This window comes from Aplysia californica, unplaced genomic scaffold, assembly GCF_000002075.1.
Source record: "Aplysia californica isolate F4 #8 unplaced genomic scaffold, AplCal3.0 scaffold00143, whole genome shotgun sequence".
NCBI lineage: Eukaryota > Metazoa > Mollusca > Gastropoda > Aplysiida > Aplysiidae > Aplysia > Aplysia californica.
Window position 1 is genome coordinate 953,455 of NW_004797413.1, and position 9,047 is coordinate 962,501.

General features: G+C 39.5%; 1 long non-coding RNA gene across 1 annotated transcript; it reads left to right on the forward strand.

Annotated features, from left to right (window-relative positions):
• The first annotated feature begins 1,656 nt into the window (after positions 1 to 1,656).
• Positions 1,657 to 3,418, forward strand: LOC118477575. Its single transcript, XR_004858475.1, has 2 exons — positions 1,657 to 1,824; positions 1,889 to 3,418. It is a non-coding gene; the product is annotated as an uncharacterized LOC118477575 (long non-coding RNA).
• Positions 3,419 to 9,047: the final 5,629 nt, after the last annotated feature.

Below are 9,047 nucleotides of genomic sequence, written 5' to 3' on the forward strand. Positions count from 1 at the left end.
TGTGTGGAATATACATACATGTGACTGTGTGGAATATGCATACATGTTACAGTGTGGAATATACATACATGTGACTGTGTGGAATATACATACATGTGACTGTGTGGAATATACATATGTGTGACAGTGTGGAATATACATACATGTGACTGTGTGGAATACAGCCTGCTGCGCTACCTGCCAACCTGGGCAGTGTCTCCCGCTGGTGGGTAATTAAATTTGCTACTTTTGGTGACGCCCCGCTTGGAAATACATGTAGGTGAGAGGTACGAAAATGTAATTCTCTTAAAGGTGGCAAAAGTGGGCAGTGGCTATACAAAGGTAGTTGTTTACTGTGAACAGTGGAGTTATCGCAGTGGGAAGTTTTATCCTGTCATTTGCTCAGTCTTGCATAGGGTGATTCAGGCCAAAATTTTTGTGTGAATGTGCAAGGATGTTAGTTTATTATAAGGAAGAGTTTTACCGCACTCGCAACACCAATAGGATCATCCAAGTGCCGAAAATTTAAAAAGTGTTGCTAGAGAGTTACATACAAAAAAAAAAAAGGAAGTGAAGAGAAAAGGATGATGCTCAGAAATTTGACAGGAAGGGAGCAAACCGCACAAGAACACCCACCTGCACGGAAAGTGTCACAATCAACTGACCCCTAGTTGAATGAAAATCTCATGACTCATTCTGTGTCCGACGTATTGTGAAAGAGCAATAACTCTCTACTCCTCTGTTACGTATGGTTAAGATAAAAGAAGGTCAACTTCTTCTCCTCATTTCTTAAAACATGAAGTTGGCAGTGTGTATATAAATTATAAATAATATGTACAACTTGTTAGAACATTCCTTTCATTTCGTCTCCTTTCATTTTGTCTTTGACTTTGAAGTATTTCATTTTGTGCGGTTAATATAGTTCATGTTTCATTACTTTTTCTTCAGACAACAGCATTGCACATACAGCATTGCACATATTATCAATCTATAACAGAACATTTTGAAAAGATATGGGAATCTCTGTCTAGAGCTATTGAAAGCAGAAATTAAACTTGGTGCAAACTGTGTTCCATTGCATGTTCTGAGCTGTAATACTGATTTTCATCTCTGGTTAGATGATATATATATGTATTATATAACGTATGGTGCACACAGATGAAATTGAAAGAAATAAACAACAATCATATTCATAGTACCCCTACACCTAGTCCAGGTACTACTTTTGTACATATATGTTGGAGATTCCCTCTGTGTGTGTGTCTGTCATTAGTTGTGCAAATTTTTACAGCTTAACACTTTGCCGTCACATCTCACCGATGTTTAATATAATAATAATTGCTTTTATATAGCACATATCCATGCTCAAGAGCATGCTCTATGCGCTTTACAACTGTTATTACTCCAGCAGACCCTCTGAGAACACTCAGAAACATTCTTAGCTTCCGCGGAAGCATACAGTGCAAGCTGCGGATTTCACGCGCTCAAACACTATCAAACTGACATGATCGTTCACTGTCTATAGCTGGGTACCCATTTCCACCTGGGTGAAGTGAGGAAAATTTGTGTTAAGTGTCTTTCCCAAGGACACAACGTCGGGCCCCTGACGGGATTCGTACCCACAACCTTACGGTTGCGAGTCCAAGAGCCTAACCACTAGGCCACCGACGCCACCCAGTTTCTTTGGATTTTCCCCAAAATGCCTTTGCCTTTGATGGCAAGGGTTTTACTTTGCCTTTGATGGCAAGGGTTTTTTCTGTATGAACCTTGTGGTGGCAAGGGTTTTTTCTGTATGAACCTTGTGATGGCAAGGGTTTTTTCTGTATGAACCTTGTGATGGCAAGGGTTTTTTCTGTATGAACCTTGTGATGGCAAGGGTTTTTTCTGTATGAACCTTGTGATGGCAAAGCGTTAAGGAAGCTGAGAAGTGTAGTAGAACAAAAACCACTCCAGTCCAGCCTGTAAAATAAAATTACATGTACGCCAGCAGTACCTCATGATCAAAAGCATGACAGGGTGTGGTTTAATTTCTCTTGGTAAAACGGTAAGCTTTGTGGAGCATGCTGATGGGATTTCTTCCAGGAATGTGAATGTTTTGCTGTGCTGTGTATGGTTGTCAATAGATACACTTATCTTGATTTTTATCATTGTAGAAGGAAAATTAAACAGTGCCAGCATCTTTGGTGTAGCAGGTTAAGTGCTTTGGTGTCGTACGCAGGAGACCTCAGTTTGATTCCCACATCTCGGTCTTTCTGTGGGATGTTGTTTCCCTCTCAGTAAGGGATGCCCCTGGCAGGCAGGGTCACAAGCCTGTCTCCTAGATTATCTAAATTGTGTCGATGATGTAAAAACACCTACATTGAAACAAAAAAATTAAGCTGTTTTGTTGTGGTGTTAGAGAGTCGATGCTTTTTGGTCGCCGTGCTTTCAGTTTTGCTTTTTACCTAACTTTTCTCTTTTCTGTTCTCCCTCATGGATTACGACAACATTCTATTTGCAAACCTTCTGAACATCTCCATCTTGAAACTACAGCGATTTCAAAACCAAGCTATGAAAATCCTGCCTAAAAATCCTCCATTGGCTCCCAATAACAGCTAAATTTACTTACAAAACTGAAGTCCTTTGCCATAAAGCTCCCTTGTATTTTAGTAAGCAGCCTCATTTAAATATGTACCACAAAGATCTTTAAAGTCAGGAGATCAGTGTGTTTTGGGAGCAACAAGGAATGGAGGTTAACAAAATCACAGGGGGGTCCTTTAACCAGCTTACTCCATCTGTTTCTTTTTAGAACTCTCTTCCTAAACATTTGAAGGATACAAAGTCGGGGGCAAATCTTAGTCTTTTGTTCATAATGTGAAGTGTGTATTGTTGTTGATTGTGCCACAGTTGTGTGAATGTTTGCTTTTGTGTGTCAGCATATAGAGCGTATGTGTGCATGATCATGCAGATGTATTTTGTGTTAAGATACAGGTATTGTAAAGGGCCAAGAGCTGCATTGTACGGGAATGGGTTCCAGAGAAATTGACTACATCATTATTATAATTGTCAGTAATAAAAAGCATAGTGGAATGTAAACACCTGTACAGTTGTGCCTGCGAACATTCGTGGATGTCATTCTTCCAAAAAGCTGGGACCCAAGGTACATTTATTTTTCATCCCAGAAATTTGAATTTGAAATGGTGAGACAGGTTAATATAGATGAAATCAGATGCTCCTGTGTGGATTGGTTTCATGGTACATCACATTTATCTTGAAGATTTTTAATGCAACAATAGTTGAGGGAAAGAGTGAACATATTTGTATTTAAGGACAGGTTCCAATAATATAAATAATTTATATCATGTGTAAGCTTTTTGTAATTAATTCTCCATTCAATCACCAATCTTTTTCATGATGTACCATGCTTCAAAGTCTGAATAAAAACAAAGTACAAAGTGAATTTTGTTGGACTGTGTTGTATGCCTGTTAAAGTAAAATGTCCGTTTTGTTAAATATTACATTAGTTGTATATTGTCACCCTTATGCCTTGTGATAAGACCAGATAACCCTCAAATATCAAATGTTCCCCCCGGGGCAGTGCCACTGACTGTAGTGTCTTTAGGCCATTCCCAAAGGGGGGACATTTCTCGTGCAAGCACAGTAGAATTGTAAATGGGCTGATTCATCATGTCATGCTCATAACTCTGCCTGATCTACAATAGGGAACTGCTGCTTTTTCTTTCCTAGTCCTTACTATTGTCATTTTCCTCTACTTTCCGGGGTGCCTTGATAGTCGAGGCAGACCTTGTGCTGTTGAAGCTAGAGAGGTGAGCAGAATAAGTCTGATTCCTTGTAGGGACTTCTCTATTGACACCCACCCCTTGGCACTCATATGACCTTATGCAGTTGCGAGTGCTGTAAAACCTTGTACTCAAAAAAAAAAAAAAAATCAAATGTGAAGCGTGCTGACAAAATGAGTTATTTCTCGGATTCAAGCCTCACGGAAATAAATTCATCACACTTATAGTTATAGGTGAAGTTTTTAGAATTTATAAGTATGAAAAAATAAAAGGCATGTTGTAGTTAAAGAATATATATAACATCAATAAAAAAAATCTACAAATTTGACCCTAGTGTCGATTTTTGGCCAATATCTCCATTTGTAGATTGCAAGAAGTAACTCATTTTGTCAGCACGCCTCACAAACTGTTTCTATTTCACAAATAGATTGTAAATTATCCATTTCATACGCTCAGTCTAAGAAAGACAGGTCTGAATTTTGACTGGAAATGCTCCTCAAATGTTAAAAAATTGAACTGGCCACTAGTACTAGGTTGCTGCGTGATGAAACCATAAATGTTTTTTGCTCCCACTGAAAGATTTACCCCGCTGGGGTCAGCCGGTCTTATCACCCGGACGACGATATACGCCTGTTTTTTTTGTCTTTGTCCTGCACCAATCTGCTGATGAAGCCCAATCCCACTTCAATTTTAGTGGGTGGTTGGCAGACGCTCTGGTGTTGTTTGTACTTTTTTCCTTTCAAACATCTGTTGTCCTCATCTCTCCTTTCCTCTGTATGTTGCTCTGTAGTGGTAACATCTCTAATCTTTGGCTTTTACAAGACCTATTTGTGTTGCGAATGCGGTAAAACTCTTACTAAAACTAAATTAAACTTCTATGTAGCCTACCCAGAAATATTCTTAACAATTTCTTTGACAAGTCCTATTTTCCAGAGGGTACAATATCAAACCACCCCGTTTCTGGTCAAATTATTGGTGAGATATTCCTTTCCTATTCTGTCAATGGTCAATGCTTTATGGCATGTTCTGGCAAGGAGCATCTGCACCATCTTCATAGGTGATCTAAGTGAGATAAGTTTAAGGCACTGGACGGACAAATCCAAATGAGTTTACCCCATCACTTCACGGAACTTGTACATGTATACACTTTTTTACTAAACAGACCATTATAATTATACAATCCAGAAGGATTCTGATTTGGCAAGGTGCATGCTGGTGTATACTTCATATTCAGGGTTCATACTGAGCAGATTTTTTTCCCAAAGACTTTTCCAAGAGTTTTCAAGACATAACATGTCAATTTGGAAGAAAATTTTTCGTTCAGCATGCAAAAATATATATGGTACACTTCTGACTGCGTAAAGTCGAGGCCTTCTAAACTTTGAGGAAATATTTTTACAAAAGATCTAGTATCTAGTTTAAAATTTGTTTTTCCAAGACTTTTGCCAACTTCCCAAAAAAATAAAAACAACATTCCAAGAGTATCCCAGTTTTCCAAGAACCGTACGAACGCTGCATATATTGCTAGATGAAGTAAAATGACATCTGTATGCACTGATTTTGATTTTGCAATGAGGGAATATTCATGACAATTGAAGAAATCACTGAAAAGTGAAATAAAACTCTAGGCTTCAACAGCATCGTTTGTTTCTGGGCAGCGGTACGAAAGACTCATTTTTTTTATAGTAGAGGGTTTTATGGCGCTCACAACTGCAAAAGGTCATATATGAGCGCCAAGGGGTGGGTGTCAACAGAGAAGTCTTTACAGGGAATCAGACTTAGACTGCTCACCTTTCTAGCTTCAACAGCACAAGGTCTGCTTCGACTATCAAGGCACCCCAAAATAGCAGGTCACAAGAGAGAGACAAACATTTAAAAGAAGCAGAGGAAAATGACAATAGTAAGGATCAGGAAAGAAAAAGAAGCAGTTCCCTGTTGTAGATCAGGCACAGTTATGAGCGGTACACGAGTCAGCCCATTACAATTCTACTCTATGCTTGAACGAGAAATGTCCACCCTTTGGGAACGGCCAAAAGACACTTCAGTTAGTGGCACAGCCCCGGGGGGGGTACGAAAGACTCAGGAGTTGAGCAAAACTTCCAATCTTCCCACATTCCATTGAAACCTTCCGTGCTCAGGCTACCCCTTCTCTAGTGTGGTGGGGTACTTCGCTGTAGCACGCAGGAGACCCAAGTTCAATTCTCAATTCCCAAATGGGGATAATTTTGTTCGAGTATATGGGTCTTTCTGCTGGGATGTTGTATCCCTATCAGCCCTGGTTGGCCCACACAGGCAAGGTTGATAGGGGATTAAAACTACAATTTTACAAAAAAGATTGTCTTTTTTTTCAGAGGCGTGAAATAAGTTGAACAGCCAACCCCCAAGAAAAACATCATGCTTCTCATCACAACATGGGCTTATATCGCTCCTCTGATTCAGCCTTTACAGCCATTTATTAAGCTCTAACGGTAGGCCTCCATATAAAAAAAAATATACCCCCACCAGTAGCAATCACTCAATTTATTGAACAAAGCAGACAAAATCAGGGAACTCGACCAACAACTTGAAAGCATTGAATTGTTTAATGTCATACACTTGTGGCACAAGGGGAACTTCCTTCAATGCCACATACACATGTCGTAACACGGGCAACTTCCTTCAAAGTCTCACACAATGTCGTAACCAGGGGAACTTTTATTTAATGTTGTAACAAGAAGAATCATCAACAAGCATTCTTTACACACACTTTCATGGGGGGGGGGACACCAAACAACAGTACCTACACCACCACACACCAAAATCAAAACAACATGCCTAGATAAAAAATGCATAACATCCATACAATCTCCCTGCTAAGTGACAAGTGCCGTGGAAGACTGAACGGAAATTAAAGCCAGAGAAAATCCCCGAAAGTGCTGACAACAACAACAACGCCCTCCTCCTAATCAAAAAAGCAAAAACTGCAAGAAAATGGAAATACGTTCGCCACAAGGCAAGTAACCGACGTCTTCACGAGCTTATACTTATACAATAACAATAGCTACTAAGAAGAAATGGCATCACAGTCCATTGGTATTATGTAAAGTAAAGGTGTCATAAAACAACAACTGTTAGTTGAGATATCAGTGGTCATAAACGCCACCACAGAGCCGACCAGCCAGGCGTCAACAGGAACAAGCGTGGACTTGCTTCACACCCACAAACTGATCACTATACTAGACTATAGCTAGTCTAGCCATGAAAAAACACAATCAAACGTAGGGTTAGTGTTACTAAAGCACACACAACCATGCTGACCAGACATCACAGTTCGCTACTATTCAGTCTCGAGTTGGTCAGACCTTAATAAGAAAAGTTACCCTTATATAGACGACATCATGCTCACAATTTATCAAAAGAAACGAGATAAAATAATTACTTTTACTTTCACTGTATTTTGTTCTTTCCTTCAATGTCCTTCCTTTCAAGACCCAATGTCTCAGTGTCCATCGATTTAAGTCACAACTTCAAGAGAGATCATATTATAACGTTCACAGCTCACATAACTGCAAAGACTTCCAAGAATAAATCAGAGAATGCGTAAACCCACCTCTCATTCAAACACGAGTGGATTTCCTGAGAAGATGAACCATTTTACACAGGAGTAAATATATATATATATATGTACCTGATCATAAATAAATGCCCTTTGTTGTTCACAGTATTACAAGTCAGTAGCCAAGCATGACTGTCGTTGAGGTGCGCTGTCATTCATTAATCTTTCATATTATGTTGAGTCACAACATTTGTACATAATTGACATACACTGACCTTTACGCTATAAATATAATATATAAACACAAAGAATACATTTACATTATATTGTTCTAACTAAGGAGAGAAGCTAATTCTCCAGAGTTTTTTTCTCTTGGTAAAGAAGAGCAAAATATATTTCCTCTTCAATTTGTGCAGCTATTATACATCTAGATCTACACCTCACCAAAACTTTGGAGATGTTGAGCAGACTAGAATTAAAAAGACAAAACTAAAAAAGTTCCAAGTGTTTACTTAGTTGCTGTTGCAAAGCCAGAAACTGTCTTTCAAACCTGAATCTAATCAAAGAAGAAAAAAAGTCTAGCATGCACATAGCAAAATCAACAGGACTTAGAAATCTTTTTACTAATATCATGTACAAATTTCAGGCTATATCACCGGAGAAATACAAAGTTGGACAATTCTGTCCAAATTTTACATGAATTTTGCTCCAAATTCCATACCAACATGCTTGTTCAGTTGGGTTCATTGTTACTTAGATATGCAGATTTCACAATTTTAGTTTTTGACATTGATTTTTTTATTCCCCTCTACACGGATCTGCCATTTTTCCTCAACCAAGAAGTCTTTAGGTGTCTTTTGCTCCGCCATGGTCCACTCTTTCGCCCCGGCAGGTGGGGAGTCCAATAGTTTTACTATGGGGGAGCAAAGAATACACCTGCTATGATACTGCGTGTCATAAGAGGCGACTAAAGGTGCATACATCAGGTCACCCGAAAAGTGCCAGTTTGCGGAGGGCCAACTACCCAACCCAGTAAAAAAGGAAAGTGTTTGTTCGTGGCCTATATCCTGATCCAGGGTGAGAAAGGCAATGATGATGATGGTCCACTCTTTGCTACATCTTCACATAGACCTACTCTTGCAGAACACCGGCAAGCTGCTATGTAATGTTGAGCTTTAATCTATGTTGAAGAAGAAACTCGCTGATAATATACATTCCCCAACTGATGCCAGTTTTTTTTGCTATGCATGAATTGTTGACGGTATGCGCACGTTTTGCTGAATACAGAAAATATATATATGAGGAAATTTTCAGGACCTGAAAAAATCTGTTTGTGATGTGTTTTTAGCTATGTGCCTGCTAGACTGTACAAAGTAAAGGATCAACCTCAGAGTTTGCACAACTATCCGTAATCAATATGAAAACAAAGAATGAAGAAAAAACAACAACAAAAAAACAATCCACTTTTTTTCCCTCGCAGATTTCCGAGCTTCTAGGTTCAATCAGGAAACAATATTTCAAACGCAACAAGACAACAAACGTAGACGAGGGGCTAGTGTCAGTGTCTTCCTCCTCTGCCCCTCCCTCGACCTCTTCCTCCGCGGTGTCCTCCACCTCCTTGATAACCTCCTCCTCCTCCACCTCCTCCTCCTCCTTGATAACCTCCTCCTCCTCCACCTCCTTGATAGCCTCCTCCTCCTCCTTGATATCCCCCTCCCCCTCCTCCTTGATATCCCCCACCTCCCTGGTACCCA